We start from the raw sequence: 12,031 nt of genomic DNA on the forward strand, positions 1-12,031 counted from the left end.
GCTCCAAGAGGTTTTTGCCGTGAAATCTGCCTCAGTTCCGAAACTGGCGTTTGGAAAGCTCTGTGAAATCAGAGAAAATGCTTCTAATCATCAATATGCCTTGTATTGTGATGAAAGTCCTGTAATCCACATGCAAACAACTCTGTAGTGTATTTTTGTCGAATCCTATCTGCATGTAGCATGTGCGAAACACGGAATTTCACAGCGGGAGAATCTATGTAATTTACATATCTATTGGGTAGAACACGCTCCAACAGTTTTTTCCTTAGGAAACTCCCTGATTTTGAAACTGCTATTAGGAAAAAGCTGCAAACTCAGAGTTAATGTTTCTAGGTGTAAATATGCCTTGTATGGTGGATGAAAGTTCTGTAATACACATGTACACAACTCATTAAAAATGTTTCTCAAATCCGTGATGAATGTAGTGTATTCAGTACACGGAATGTCACGTTGATGGAAACTATGTAAATTACATATCTATTGGTGAGAAACACTCCAGGAGCATTTTACTGTAAAATCTACCTCTGTTTGGAAACTGGTGTTATGAAAACACTGCAAAATCTGAGCAAAATTTTAAGGTGACAATATGTCTTCAATGGTTTATTAAAGATGTGTAATTCACATTCTAACAACTCAGCAGTGAATATTTCTTGAATCCATGGTGCATGTAACTTTTTCGGAACACGGGATGTTACGGTGACGGTATCTATGAAAATGGGGTGTCTATTGGATCGAACATGCAGCAAGAGAATTTTTCTGCGAAAACTGCCTGATTTTCATTACTCAATTTAGGAAAAATCTGCGAAATCTAAGTAAATGTTTCTAGGTGTCAATATGCCTTGTATTGTGGTTGAAACATCGGTAATCCACATGGTCACGGTCATTAAATAATGTTTGTCAAAGCCGTGATTAATGTAACGTTTTTTGAACACGAAATGTCTCGGTGAGTGAAACTAGGAAAATAATAATTCTACTGGATAGAACTCGATTGAATTGAATTTTTCTGCGAAAATTTCATGATTTTCAGAAGTGGATGTTAGGGAAAACCTGCGAAATCAGAATAACTACATCTAGATGTAAATATGCCTTGTATGGTGAATGAAACTTTGGTAATCCACATGCTCACACTCATTAGAGAATGTTTGTCGAATTCGTGATGCATGTAACGTGTACGGAATACAGTGTGTCATATTGAAGGAAACAATGTAAATTACATGTCTATTAGGTAGAACTCGCTTGAAGAGTTTTTTTCTGCGAAATGTGCCTCATTTTCAAAACTGCCATTAGGAGAACCCTGTGAAATCTGAGAAAATGCTTCTAAGTGTCAATATGCATTAAATGGTGAATGAAAGTCCGGTAATCCACATGTTAATAACAGTGTAGTAATGATTTTTCAAACCGTGATTCATGTAGCGCTTTTTGAAATGGAATTTCACCGTAATGACACAACTTAAATTAAAATTCTATTGGGTAGAACTAGCTAGAATAGAATTTTTCTGCGAAAATTGCATGATTATCGAATCTGAAATTTGGAGAATGCTTCAAAATGAGAGTAAATATTTCTAGGTTTAAATATGCCTTTATGTTGGAAGAAAGTTCGGTAATCCACATTTTCACAACATATTAAAGAAGCTTTTTCTAATCCGTGATGCTTATACCGTGTTTTTAACATGGAATTTCACGGTGACTGAAACAATGTAAATTACTTCTCTATTGGGTAGAACTCTCTCCAAGAGAATTTTTCTGCAGTAAATGCTTCATTTTTTAAACTGGCGTTTGGAAAACGCAGCAAAATCTGAGAAAATACTTCTAAGTATCAATATTCAAACTATTGTGATGAAAGTTTGGTAATACACATGCTAACAAATCTGTAGAGAATATTTTTCGAATCCATTATGCATGTAGCATGTTCGGAACACGGAATTTCATGGTCAGGGATTTTATGTAAATTACATTTCTCTTGGTTAGAAATCACTCCAAGAGATTTTTCCTGAGAAATCTGCCTGATTTTCGAAACTGGATTTAGGAAACACTGCGAACTCAGATGAATAGATTCTCGGTGTAAATATGCCTTGTAGGGTGGATGAAAGTTCGGTAATCTGCATGCTAACAACTCTGTAGTGAATATTTGTCGAATCCGAGATACATGAAGCGTGTTTGGGACACAGAATATCACGGTGAGCGAATCTATGTAAAATGCATGTCACTTGGGTAGAACACGCTCCAAGAGCTTTTTCTGCGAATTCTGCCTCATTTTCAAAACTGGCATTAGGAAAAACTTTCCAAATATGAGAAAATGATTCAAAGTGTCAATATGGCTTGTATGGTGGATGAAAGTTCGTTAATCCTTATGCTAACAACTCTGTAGGGAATATTTGTTGAATCCATGATGCATGTAGCTTTTTCGGAACACGGAATTTCACGATGACAGGTTCTATGTAAATTGAATGTCTATTGGGTAGAACTCGCTCCAAGAGGATTTTCTGCGAAAACTGCATGATTTAAAAACTGACATTAGGTGAAATCTACTAAATCAGAAAAAACATTCTATGTATAAATATGCATTGTAAGGTGGATGAAAGTACGGTAATACACATGTTCACTACTCATTAAAGAATGTTTTTCGAATCCGTGATGCATGTAACTTGTTCAGAACACGGAATGTCACGGTGAGTGAAACTAGGTATATTACATATCTTTGGGTTAGAACTCGCTCCAAGAGCATTTTCCTGCCAAATCTGCCTCATTTTCAAACCTGGCATTTAAACTAATCTGTGAAATCTGAGAAAAGCATTCAAAGAGTCAGTAAGCAATCTATGGTCAATGAAAGTGATGTATTCCACTTGCTAACAACCCTGTAGTGAAAATTTTTGAATCCGAGATGCATGAAGCGTGTTCGGAACACGGAATTTCATGGTGAGCGAATCCATGTAAATTAAATATCTATTGTGTTGAACCCACTCCAAGAGGTTTTTGCCGTGAAATCTGCCTCAGTTCCGAAACTGGCGTTTGGAAAGCTCTGTGAAATCAGAGAAAATGCTTCTAATCATCAATATGCCTTGTATTGTGATGAAAGTCCTGTAATCCACATGCAAACAACTCTGTAGTGTATTTTTGTCGAATCCTATCTGCATGTAGCGTGTGCAAAACACGGAATTTCACAGCGGGAGAATCTATGTAATTTACATATCTATTGGGTAGAACACGCTCCAACAGTTTTTTCCTTAGGAAACTCCCTGATTTTGAAACTGCTAGTAGGAAAAAGCTGCAAACTCAGAGTTAATGTTTCTAGGTGTAAATATGCCTTGTATGGTGGATGAAAGTTCTGTAATACACATGTACACAACTCATTAAAAATGTTTCTCAAATCCGTGATGAATGTAGTGTATTCAGTACACGGAATGTCACGTTGATGGAAACTATGTAAATTACATATCTATTGGTGAGAAACACTCCAGGAGCATTTTACTGTAAAATCTACCTCTGTTTGGAAACTGGTGTTATGAAAACACTGCAAAATCTGAGCAAAATTTTAAGGTGACAATATGTCTTCAATGGTTTATTAAAGATGTGTAATTCACATTCTAACAACTCAGCAGTGAATATTTCTTGAATCCATGGTGCAAGTAACTTTTTCGGATCACGGGATGTTACGGTGACGGTATCTATGAAAATGGGGTGTCTATTGGATCGAACATGCAGCAAGAGAATTTTTCTGCGAAAACTGCCTGATTTTCATAACAAAATTTAGGAAAAATCTGCGAAATCTAAGTAAATGTTTCTAGGTGTCAATATGCCTTGTATTGTGGTTGAAACATCGGTAATCCACATGGTCACGGTCATTAAATAATGTTTGTCAAAGCCGTGATTAATGTAACGTTTTTTGAACACGGAATGTCTCGGTGAGTGAAACTCGGAAAATAATAATTCTACTGGATAGAACTCGCTTGAATTGAATTTTTCTGTGAAAATTTCATGATTTTCAGAAGTGGATGTTAGGGAAAACCTGCGAAATCAGAATAACTACATCTAGGTGTAAATATGCCTTGTATGGTGAATGAAACTTTGGTAATCCACATGCTCACACTCATTAGAGAATGTTTGTCGAATTCGTGATGCATGTAACGTGTACGGAATACAGTGTGTCATATTGAAGGAAACAATGTAAATTACATGTCTATTGGGTAGAACTCGCTTGAAGAGTTTTTTTCTGCGAAATGTGCCTCATTTTCAAAACTGCCATTAGGAGAACCCTGTGAAATCTTAGAAAATGCTTCTAAGTGTCAATATGCATTGAATGGTGAATGAAAGTCCGGTAATCCACATGTTAATAACAGTGTAGTAATGATTTTTCAAACCGTGATTCATGTAGCGCTTTTTGAAATGGAATTTCACCATAATGACACAATTTAAATTAAAATTCTTTTGGGTAGAACTAGCTAGAATAGAATTTTTCTGCGAAAATTGCATGATTATCGAATCTGAAATTTGGAGAATGCTTCAAAATGAGAGTAAATATTTCTAGGTGTAAATATGCCTTTATGTTGGAAGAAAGTTCAGTAATCCACATTTTCACAACATATTAAAGAATCATTTTCTAATCCGTGATGCATATACCGTGTTTTTAACATGGAATTTCACGGTGACTGAAACAATGTAAATTACTACTCTATTGGGTAGAACTCTCTCCAAGAGAATTTTTCTGCACTAAATGCTTCATTTTTGAAACTGGCGTTTGGAAAACACTGCAAAATTTTAGAAAATACTTCTAAGTATCAATTTTCAATCTATTGTGATGAAAGTTCGGTAATCCACATGCTAACATATCTGTAGAGAATATTTTTCGAATCCATTATGCATGTAGCATGTTCGGAACACGGAATTTCATGGTCAGGGATTTTATGTAAATTACATTTCTCTTGGTTAGAAATCACTCCAAGAGATTTTTCCTGAGAAATCTGCCTGATTTTCGAAACTGGATTTAGGAAACACTGCGAACTAAGATGAATAGATTCTCGGTGTAAATATGCCTTGTAGGGTGGATGAAATTTCGGTAATCCACATGCTAACAACTCTGTAGTGAATATTTGTCGAATCCGAGATACATGAAGCGTGTTCGGGACACAGAATATCACGGTGAGCGAATCTATGTAAAATGCATGTCACTTGGGTAGAACACGCTCCAAGAGCTTTTTCTGCGAATTCTGCCTCATTTTCAAAACTGGCATTAGGAAAAACTTTTGAAATATGAGAAAATGATTCAAAGTGTCAATATGGCTTGTATGGTGGATGAAAGTTCGTTAATCCTTATGCTAACAACTCTGTAGTGAATATTTGTCGAATCCGTGCTACATGTAGCTTTTTTGGAACACGGAACTTCACGATGACAGGTTCTATGTAAATTGAATGTCTGTTGGGTAGAACTCGCTCCAAGAGGATTTTTCTGTGAAAACTGCATTATTTTTTAAACTGGTGTTTGGAATACACAGCAAAATCTGAGAAAATACTTCTAAGTATCAATATTCAAACTATTGTGATGAAAGTTCGGTAATCCACATGCTAACAAATCTGTAGAGAATATTTTTCGAATCCATTATGCATGTAGCATGTTCGGAACACGGAATTTCATGGCCAGGGATATTATGTAAATAACATTTCTCTTGGTTAGAAATCACTCCAAGAGATTTTTCCTGAGAAATCTGCCTGATTTTCGAAACTGTCTTTAGGAAAACACTGCAAACTCAGATGAATAGATTCTCGGTGTAAATATGCCTTGTAGGGTGGATGAAAGTTCGGTAATCTGCATGCTAACAACTCTGTAGTGAATATTTGTCGAATCCGAGATACATGAAGCGTGTTCGGAACACAGAATATCACAGTAAGCGAATCTATGTAAAATAGATCTCTCGGGTAGAACTCGTTCCAAGAACTTTTTCTGCGAATTCTGCCTCATTTTCAAAACTGGCATTAGGAAAATCTTTTGAAATATGAGAAAATGATTCAAAGTGTCAATATGGCTTCTATGGTGGATGAAAGTTCGGTAATCTTTATGCTAACAAGTCTGAAGTGAATATTTTTCGAAACCGTGATGCATGTATATTTTTTGGATCACAGAATTTCACGATGACTGGTTCTACGTAAATTGCATGTCTATTGGGTAGAACTCGCTCCAAGAGGATTTTTCTGCGAAAACTGCATGATTTAAAAACTGACATTAGGTGAAATCTACTAAATCAGAAAAAACATTCTATGTATAAATATGCATTGTAAGGTGGATGAAAGTTCGGTAATACACATGTTCACAACTCATTAAAGAATGTTTTTCGAATCCGTGATGCATGTAACTTGTTCAGAACACAGAATGTCACGGTGAGTGAAACTAGGTATATTACATATCTTTTGGTAAGAACTCGCCCCAATAGCATTTTCCTGCCAAATCTGCCTCATTTTCAAACCTGGCATTTAAACTAATCTGTGAAATCTGAGAAAAGCATTCAAAGAGTCAGTAAGCAATCTATGGTCACTGAAAGTGATGTATTCCACTTGCTAACAACCATGTAGTGAAAATTTTTGAATCCGAGATGCATGAAACGTGTTCGGAACACGGAATTTCATGGTGTGCGAATCCATGTAAATTAAATGTCTATTGTTTTGAACCCGCTCCAAGAGGTTTTTGCCGTGAAATCTGCCTCAGTTTCGAAACTGGCGTTTGGAAAGCTCTGTGAAATCAGAGAAAATGCTTCTAAGCATCAATGTGCCTTGTATTGTGATGAAAGCCTGTAATCCACATGCAAACAACTCTGTAGTGTATTTTTGTCAAATCCTATCTGCATGTAGCGTGTGCGAAACACGGAATTTCACAGCGGGAGAATTTATGTAATTTAAATATCTATTGGGTAGAACACGCTCCAACAGTTTTTTCCTTAGGAAACTCCCTGATTTTGAAACTGCTATTAGGAAAAAGCTGCAAACTCAGAGTTAATGTTTCTAGGTGTAAATATGCCTTGTATGGTGGATGAAAGTTCTGTAATACACATGTACACAACTCATTAAAAATGTTTCTCAAATCCGTGATGAATGTAGTGTATTCAGTACACGGAATGTCACGTTGATGGAAACTATGTAAATTACATATCTATTGGTGAGAATCCGCTCCAGGAGCATTTTACTGTAAAATCTACCTCTGTTTGGAAACTGGTGTTATGAAAACACTGCAAAATCTGAGCAAAATTTTAAGGTGACAATATGTCTTCAATGGTTTATTAAAGATGTGTAATTCACATTCTAACAACTCAGCAGTGAATATTTCTTGAATCCATGGTGCATGTAACTTTTTCGGAACACGGGATGTTACGGTGACGGTATCTATGAAAATGGGGTGTCTATTGGATCGAACATGCAGCAAGAGAATTTTTCTGCGAAAACTGCCTGATTTTCATTACTCAATTTAGGAAAAATCTGCGAAATCTAAGTAAATGTTTCTAGGTGTCAATATGCCTTGTATTGTGGTTGAAACATCGGTAATCCACATGGTCACGGTCATTAAATAATGTTTGTCAAAGCCGTGATTAATGTAACGTTTTTTGAACACGAAATGTCTCGGTGAGTGAAACTAGGAAAATAATAATTCTACTGGATAGAACTCGATTGAATTGAATTTTTCTGCGAAAATTTCATGATTTTCAGAAGTGGATGTTAGGGAAAACCTGCGAAATCAGAATAACTACATCTAGGTGTAAATATGCCTTGTATGGTGAATGAAACTTTGGTAATCCACATGCTCACACTCATTAGAGAATGTTTGTCGAATTCGTGATGCATGTAACGTGTACGGAATACAGTGTGTCATATTGAAGGAAACAATGTAAATTACATGTCTATTGGGTAGAACTCGCTTGAAGAGTTTTTTTCTGCGAAATGTGCCTCATTTTCAAAACTGCCATTAGGAGAACCCTGTGAAATCTGAGAAAATGCTTCTAAGTGTCAATATGCATTAAATGGTGAATGAAAGTCCGGTAATCCACATGTTAATAACAGTGTAGTAATGATTTTTCAAACCGTGATTCATGTAGCGCTTTTTGAAATGGAATTTCACCGTAATGACACAATTTAAATTAAAATTCTATTGGGTAGAACTAGCTAGAATAGAATTTTTCTGCGAAAATTGCATGATTATCGAATCTGAAATTTGGAGAATGCTTCAAAATGAGAGTAAATATTTCTAGGTGTAAATATGCCTTTATGTTGGTAGAAAGTTCGGTAATCCACATTTTCACAACATATTAAAGAAGCTTTTTCTAATCCGTGATGCTTATACCGTGTTTTTAACATGGAATTTCACGGTGACTGAAACAATGTAAATTACTTCTCTATTGGGTAGAACTCTCTCCAAGAGAATTTTTCTGCAGTAAATGCTTCATTTTTTAAACTGGCGTTTGGAAAACGCAGCAAAATCTGAGAAAATACTTCTAAGTATCAATATTCAAACTATTGTGATGAAAGTTTGGTAATACACATGCTAACAAATCTGTAGAGAATATTTTTCGAATCCATTATGCATGTAGCATGTTCGGAACACGGAATTTCATGGTCAGGGATTTTATGTAAATTACATTTCTCTTGGTTAGAAATCACTCCAAGAGATTTTTCCTGAGAAATCTGCCTGATTTTCGAAACTGGATTTAGGAAACACTGCGAACTCAGATGAATAGATTCTCGGTGTAAATATGCCTTGTAGGGTGGATGAAAGTTCGGTAATCTGCATGCTAACAACTCTGTAGTGAATATTTGTCGAATCCGAGATACATGAAGCGTGTTTGGGACACAGAATATCACGGTGAGCGAATCTATGTAAAATGCATGTCACTTGGGTAGAACACGCTCCAAGAGCTTTTTCTGCGAATTCTGCCTCATTTTCAAAACTGGCATTAGGAAAAACTTTCCAAATATGAGAAAATGATTCAAAGTGTCAATATGGCTTGTATGGTGGATGAAAGTTCGTTAATCCTTATGCTAACAACTCTGTAGGGAATATTTGTCGAATCCATGATGCATGTAGCTTTTTCGGAACACGGAATTTCACGATGACAGGTTCTATGTAAATTGAATGTCTATTGGGTAGAACTCGCTCCAAGAGGATTTTCTGCGAAAACTGCATGATTTAAAAACTGACATTAGGTGAAATCTACTAAATCAGAAAAAAAATTCTATGTATAAATATGCAGTGTAAGGTGGATGAAAGTTCGGTAATACACATGTTCACTACTCATTAAAGAATGTTTTTCGAATCCGTGATGCATGTAACTTGTTCAGAACACGGAATGTCACGGTGAGTGAAACTAGGTATATTACATATCTTTGGGTTAGAACTCGCTCCAAGAGCATTTTCCTGCCAAATCTGCCTCATTTTCAAACCTGGCATTTAAACTAATCTGTGAAATCTGAGAAAAGCATTCAAAGAGTCAGTAAGCAATCTATGGTCAATGAAAGTGATGTATTCCACTTGCTAACAACCCTGTAGTGAAAATTTTTGAATCCGAGATGCATGAAGCGTGTTCGGAACACGGAATTTCATGGTGTGCGAATCCATGTAAATTAAATATCTATTGTTTTGAACCCACTCCAAGAGGTTTTTGCCGTGAAATCTGCCTCAGTTCCGAAACTGGCGTTTGGAAAGCTCTGTGAAATCAGAGAAAATGCTTCTAATCATCAATATGCCTTGTATTGTGATGAAAGTCCTGTAATCCACATGCAAACAACTCTGTAGTGTATTTTTGTCGAATCCTATCTGCATGTAGCGTGTGCGAAACACGGAATTTCACAGCGGGAGAATCTATGTAATTTACATATCTATTGGGTAGAACACGCTCCAACAGTTTTTTCCTTAGGAAACTCCCTGATTTTGAAACTGCTAGTAGGAAAAAGCTGCAAACTCAGAGTTAATGTTTCTAGGTGTAAATATGCCTTGTATGGTGGATGAAAGTTCTGTAATACACATGTACACAACTCATTAAAAATGTTTCTCAAATCCGTGATGAATGTAGTGTATTCAGTACACGGAATGTCACGTTGATGGAAACTATGTAAATTACATATCTATTGGTGAGAAACACTCCAGGAGCATTTTACTGTAAAATCTACCTCTGTTTGGAAACTGGTGTTATGAAAACACTGCAAAATCTGAGCAAAATTTTAAGGTGACAATATGTCTTCAATGGTTTACTAAAGATGTGTAATTCACATTCTAACAACTCAGCAGTGAATATTTCTTGAATCCATGGTGCAAGTAACTTTTTCGGATCACGGGATGTTACGGTGACGGTATCTATGAAAATGGGGTGTCTATTGGATCGAACATGCAGCAAGAGAATTTTTCTGCGAAAACTGCCTGATTTTCATAACAAAATTTAGGAAAAATCTGCGAAATCTAAGTAAATGTTTCTAGGTGTCAATATGCCTTGTATTGTGGTTGAAACATCGGTAATCCACATGGTCACGGTCATTAAATAATGTTTGTCAAAGCCGTGATTAATGTAACGTTTTTTGAACACGAAATGTCTCGGTGAGTGAAACTAGGAAAATAATAATTCTACTGGATAGAACTCGATTGAATTGAATTTTTCTGCGAAAATTTCATGATTTTCAGAAGTGGATGTTAGGGAAAACCTGCGAAATCAGAATAACTACATCTAGATGTAAATATGCCTTGTATGGTGAATGAAACTTTGGTAATCCACATGCTCACACTCATTAGAGAATGTTTGTCGAATTCGTGATGCATGTAACGTGTACGGAATACAGTGTGTCATATTGAAGGAAACAATGTAAATTACATGTCTATTGGGTAGAACTCGCTTGAAGAGTTTTTTTCTGCGAAATGTGCCTCATTTTCAAAACTGCCATTAGGAGAACCCTGTGAAATCTTAGAAAATGCTTCTAAGTGTCAATATGCATTGAATGGTGAATGAAAGTCCGGTAATCCACATGTTAATAACAGTGTAGTAATGATTTTTCAAACCGTGATTCATGTAGCGCTTTTTGAAATGGAATTTCACCATAATGACACAATTTAATTTAAAATTCTATTGGGTAGAACTAGCTAGAATAGAATTTTTCTGCGAAAATTGCATGATTATCGAATCTGAAATTTGGAGAATGCTTCAAAATGAGAGTAAATATTTCTAGGTGTAAATATGCCTTTATGTTGGAAGAAAGTTCAGTAATCCACATTTTCACAACATATTAAAGAATCATTTTCTAATCCGTGATGCATATACCGTGTTTTTAACATGGAATTTCACGGTGACTGAAACAATGTAAATTACTACTCTATTGGGTAGAACTCTCTCCAAGAGAATTTTTCTGCACTAAATGCTTCATTTTTGAAACTGGCGTTTGGAAAACACTGCAAAATTTGAGAAAATACTTCTAAGTATCAATTTTCAATCTATTGTGATGAAAGTTCGGTAATCCACATGCTAACATATCTGTAGAGAATATTTTTCGAATCCATTATGCATGTAGCATGTTCGGAACACGGAATTTCATGGTCAGGGATTTTATGTAAATTACATTTCTCTTGGTTAGAAATCACTCCAAGAGATTTTTCCTGAGAAATCTGCCTGATTTTCGAAACTGGATTTAGGAAACACTGCGAACTAAGATGAATAGATTCTCGGTGTAAATATGCCTTGTAGGGTGGATGAAAGTTCGGTAATCCACATGCTAACAACTCTGTAGTGAATATTTGTCGAATCCGAGATACATGAAGCGTGTTCGGGACACAGAATATCACGGTGAGCGAATCTATGTAAAATGCATGTCACTTGGGTAGAACACGCTCCAAGAGCTTTTTCTGCGAATTCTGCCTCATTTTCAAAACTGGCATTAGGAAAAACTTTTGAAATATGAGAAAATGATTCAAAGTGTCAATATGGCTTGTATGGTGGATGAAAGTTCGTTAATCCTTATGCTAACAACTCTGTAGTGAATATTTGTCGAATCCGTGCTACATGTAGCTTTTTCGGAACAC

This window comes from Camelus bactrianus, chromosome 6 (assembly GCF_048773025.1).
Source record: "Camelus bactrianus isolate YW-2024 breed Bactrian camel chromosome 6, ASM4877302v1, whole genome shotgun sequence".
NCBI lineage: Eukaryota > Metazoa > Chordata > Mammalia > Artiodactyla > Camelidae > Camelus > Camelus bactrianus.